We start from the raw sequence: 6,000 nt of genomic DNA on the forward strand, positions 1-6,000 counted from the left end.
GGAATTGACCAAAGTGACCTTTTTAATAATTAAACAGAACAGAAAAATAATATTTTTTTCGAACTGGGTGGCCACCGTGACACTCCACTATCGCGGTGGCTCATTGGAAATTGACAAGTGGGAACTGGGCATTCTCCGTGACGTGCCAGCATTACGGTTTCCCTTTGGAATGCCAATTTGGCTATTGGCGCGATGTGGTAAGATTGCATTGGTCTACTGGAAATGGAAAATTAGGAATTTAGACTTTCTGCAACACGTGAATATGCGTAGGTCCACTGGAATGTGAAAATTACCATTTTTCTCACCTCCGCGACGCGCCAAGTGCCCAGGTGGCATACTGTTAACTTAAAAATGCTCTAACTCCCCAACCGAGAATTGGTTTTAGGCGAATTTTATATCGATAGAAAGATTATTCAATTTTCCACACAATGGAAGGTCTAAATTTGGAAAATTCTACATGAACTAAATATTCTTCATTTCGAAAGTTGTTCCGTAACATTCAAGGAACGAATTTGAGCTAGAAAAATTACAGGGAATTACATTGGTCATCGGTTTAGTTTCTAGATTCTTCATCAGTTGCAACAGATTTGTCATCTGTTTGAGGAACACATTCTAGTTTGATAAACTGTATTATGTTCTTTCAGCAAATGTTCATTTCTTACAATAGATAGGTAATCTGTTGAAAATAATTTTGTGGTCTGTTGTATTTTGTTCCTGTTTTGCCTCTTTTTATTGATGCACAGGCTATTAAAAAGATATTTTATGTAATAAATGATAATATTAATGTTCACAACAATGAGTTAAATATATAAAAGTCCATAACAAACAACAACACAAGTTTTTGCTATTACAATGATCATGGTGGATTACGATCCAGGCATGTAGTTCTTTTGTGGCCAACGTTCTTACATACTGACTACTTATTTTTTCTTGATGGAAATGATTCTCTGACTCCATGCCTCATCTTATATGTCCTTTTTCCTTATTAGATAGTGCTTGAGTCAATATATGGAGGAGGTATTAATCTCCCCAAGAGCTCTACAGGAACAACCCAAGATTCTTCGAGAGGCAGAAGATTAATACTCTCACTATATGGCATTATATATTTTTCCACCAAATAATATAGAGAGGAGTACTCATAAATTTTAGTTCCATATTTGCACCGTATTGAGATCAAAGCGCTGCCATAACATGTGGACAGGGTATTTTGTCCAAGTTAAAAACTCCGCACGTACAAGATCTTGTTTGAAGGCTGATTGTGGCAACATCACCATGACCATTGATACTGAACTTGTAATCTTCTATTTGATGAGAAAATAACTTATTCCCCAGACTAATGTGCGTTGATATTATTTTTTTGCTTCTAGAACAAATTTGGTTCTTGCATTCTCAAACTTTGTACGCCTTTTGTGAAAAAATTTGTCATACTTCTAGTTTATTATATCAAATAGAGCCGCAAAGGGAAATTCTCTTTCATCACCAAATAATGAATTCACCGATTCAACTATGTTTGACGTCATAATATTGTACCTATACAAAATAATCACTTAGTATGACTTTATACTCAACTTGTAACTCAAACAAGACATTAAATTCAAAAGAATATACCTATTTTCCAAAAAGAATGCCCAGCTCCATCTCTTGAAACCGACACATACGAGATGTTCTGCTTTTGAGGGATGCATATCTATTATTTGATTGAAATGGTCTAAAAACTCCTCTCTATTATATGCTCTAGATGATTTATAAAAAAGGGTCATGACCCTATCATTGTGAAAGTTATTTCGAATATTATCTCCAAGATGCCTTATGCAACAACCAAAGTAAGCTGAAGTGTAGAAAATTAAACCAATCTTTGAAATACTTGGATGCGTATCTGAAACAAAATGAAAATCTTTGTTATCTTTGATACAGCTTCTCATCTATTCAAAAAAATATCCATAAGAGACATAACATTTCATGTCGCTACACAAAAAGCGATAGAAAAGATGTGATTCTCCGTATCCTATGCCACCGCCGCTGGCAAAACTCCATTATACCTTCTCCTCATGAAGGTCCCATCGATGGCTATGACTTTTCTCAAATATTGAAAACCTTGAATCCAAGCACCAGAGGATACAAAAAAGTCTTAAACCTTTCATTTTTACCAACATGAAACACTGTCTTACTTTCGGATTTTTGGACTCAAGCATGTAACGGTAGGCATTGAGGACTGCATACCCGTGCTCGTGTGTCAAGCTAATCAAGTCCTTGGTAATACCCATGGAACTATATTTCTTCCAATAACTAACCATGACACCCAATTCTGTAAGGAGTTGATTGGCCATATCCCTTATAGAAGGGCCTTTGCCATTGGGGAATCTATTCTTGCAATCTTGATCGAGGACCTTTGCCGTGGCGTGAGGGATTTTAGCCTGAAATATCTCCAAATAGTATGTGTGATACTTTTTATATTTATTAATGATGAATCTGTCAGAACTTAAGTACTTCACCGCTCTCAAATACCACTTGCAGTTTGGATTAGCACATCTGAAGAAAAAGACTTTGCTCGAATTAATCAGCTTCATTATTCTAAATTTTTTTTCAAGCAAGAAATAAACAAATAAGTAGATAGTTCGTCCTTATCCTTGAATGACATTCCCTTGTAAAAGCTAGTCTCGTCATCTTGACGATTGCCAGATTGAGAAGAACTGCCCACCGTATTGCTCGCAGCAATGGGCGTAGGTGTTTGGTTATCATCTGGAATATTCATGTCCAGATCATCCAACTTATCATCAAAGATGTCTTGTTGTTGTTCTTCTTCTACATTTTGGTTCTCATTATCTCTTGTTTTTTAACCACGTACAATCTTAACACCGTCCTGGCCGAATCACTAAGATAAGCACGCAACCAAATATAATCGGTTATCTTGAAAGGTAGTACCCTCTGATTTCAAAGGAGCTGTGCATATAGCTGATGATGAGTTCTTTTGGTTGACAATTCAGTTCATAATAACTGATGATTAAGTTCACAAAATCATTATAAAAACCATCACTTTGGACTGTCATAGCTATCATCTTTAGCATTTTACCCCCTTTCCAATGCCATACATATCGATTACTCTTCTCGATCTATTGACCATGGCAATTCACCCATATTATTATTGATCCCTCCATTAGCGTTACCTAAATAAAGTCATTTGTTAAAAAAAAGTTAATAATGATATCATAATAAAATTAATAGTGATTTCATAGTGCTGTAATATGAACCCCAATAGATAAGTAATCTATTGCAATAGGTAGTGATTAGTTGCAACAGATTACTTACCTGTTGGGATTTCTGTTACGCTCCTAAAGTTGATTTTAATATATGAGTCATTTGTTGTAACATGTGAATTATATTTTGCAACAGACTATACATCTATTGCAATAGACGTTACAGTACTAAAGAACCTTTGAAGCTGATTCCAACAGATGAGTGACATGTTGCAATAGATAACTATCCTGTTGTGATAGATGACTTACCTGTTGCAATAGATGATGCATTTGCTGGAATCAAGTTTAGGTTATATTGAAATAGATGACTAATTTGTTGCAACTGATATTTACTCTATTGCAATAGATAACTAGTCTGTTGTAACAGAGGAGTCATATGTTGCAATAGATGACCCATATGTTTAATTCATGCTACGACACTATAGAACCATAAACATAAATCTAATATATGAGTCTTCCATTACAGCAGATGGTTCATCTATCGCAACAGATGAGTGATCTGTTTAAACAGATGGCTTTTATGGTGCATTCATGTTCGTGTGCTATCTATTGTTGAAAAAAAGCACAATAGCAGTTACCCAAATGATAAATTCAACTAAAAATCATAATTTGACTTACCAAAGTCTCCTATGAAGTAATGCCAAAATGAAAAGTGATGTACGAAACAAAATTTGACCTAAGAAATTGATCAAGTAGCAGCAGTAGCGGTAACAACAACAACAATAACAACAACAACAATGGTCAACAAGAAGAAGATGAAGATGATAATAAAGTGGAATATGATGATAATGAAGCAGAAGATTATGAATAAAAATCCGGAGCCAAAAGGGCTATTTTTTTTTTATCAAAAATACTAAAGGGGACAACGAATTTTAAAAAATACAAAAACGGACAAATCGCTAATGGTGCAGCGACTTACAAGTTGCCGGTCCCACCGCGACTTATAAGTCGCTGGGACGGCCACGACTTACATGTTGCTGGAACTGTAACGACTTACTGCTAGTCACTGTTCCCATGTGACCCAAAAAAGTTGTCTGCATCATTGAGAATCAACACTGTTGCCAACAAAAAAAAGTTTCTGTACCTTTGAAAAAATAAGACGTGCAGCCTTTTGAAATTTTTTTTATCCATGCAGCCTTTAAAATAGATGTTGCATTTTTTAAAGAGAATACTGTTTGCATGTGAATATTTATTTGTTTGCATCTGAATTCCATCTGTATATATTTTGTGGAACATAATTCATATATCTTAATACAACAATTTTCTAACCTGGAAAAAGTTTACAAATATTTAATCAAAATACAAGTTAAGGCATCAATTATAAGGTATGTTAATATATAGTTTTTACGTTATTTTTATTGTGAAGTATAAAAATATTACATCAAATTCTTAAAGTCAAGCTAAACATCGATCTCAAAAAATTTGGGACATCGAAGGATAAGATATGTGTTTATACACGTCGTGCCGATACTAAATTTTGGCTGAACATACAGGAGCGTTCATTGCATTATCGAATCATTCAAAATTTAAGTTTTTATGGATTTAGAGGAATTGTAGAAGTAGGAAATATTCTTTACGATGTAGATCTTATAAGTGCATTAGTTGAGAGGTGGCGCCCCAAAACTCACACAGTTCACTTGCGAATTGGTGAGGCCACTATTACATTACAGGATATTGAAATTATGTTTGGAATGGTTGTAGATGGGAGTCCTATACTTCTAGAAGGTTCTACAGATTTAGGAATTGTAGCTAGATGACAAATGATGCGTGACTTAACAGGATGAGAACCTCCTCTAGATTGCTTTTGTGGAATTAGAAGAATACTCTTATCTAAATTAGCTGCTTATGTAAAAGAGTTAGATAATATTACTGATGATACTCCCGAAATTGAGGTGCAACAGAGAGTTAGGTTGTACCTTTTATGGTTGTGCGGAGGTACATTATTTTCGGGCAAGTCCAATTCTAAAATATCTTTGGACTATTTAATCAACTTACAAGACTTAAATGCAATGTCAACAAAGGCTTGGGGCACAGCCGCATTGCCATTTTTATACTATTCTTTATGTCGTGCATCCATGTCTCCATCTACCAATGTATGTGGATTTCTTTCCTTAGTTTAGGTACGTGAAATTTAATATTTGTGTTTTAAAATTTGTGCTACTTAATTTTATTGTGTTATTAAAATTAGTTGATTTTATATTTTTATAGGCATGGGCATGGGAACGTATTATTCCACTTCATCCGTCACCGCACCCTCTGGTGGCAAACCATCATGAGACCTTGGCTCCACTTGCACGTAAGTGGTGATGAGGTATAGTTCATGAAAATGAGGTGATAAATATACTTGTCATAATCAGAGATGTCCTGGATAACCTAACTATTGAGCAGGTAATTGAACTTTTAATACTCATGATTTGTCATATTGATTAAAAAAAAAATTATAATGTAAGAATTGAGAAGTGTCATATTTGTTACTAATAGATTTTCTTATGTATAATTTTAAGTATAATATTATTTCTATTTGAAAAGAGCAATATAATTTCTGTGTTTTATAACGATCTATTTATTTTATAGTTCATTTGGGAGCCCTATCTAGAAGAAATACTCAATGAATTGTCCGTGTAGTGCCAAAGGTGATACAATTCAAATGGACACCTTAATTTTTGAATACATGATTGGAGGTCATCATTTAAAGGCTCAAGACTTGATCACCCCGAGGGTACAAGAATATGCAAGGAACACCCAT

This window comes from Capsicum annuum, chromosome 5 (assembly GCF_002878395.1).
Source record: "Capsicum annuum cultivar UCD-10X-F1 chromosome 5, UCD10Xv1.1, whole genome shotgun sequence".
Taxonomy (NCBI): domain Eukaryota; kingdom Viridiplantae; phylum Streptophyta; class Magnoliopsida; order Solanales; family Solanaceae; genus Capsicum; species Capsicum annuum.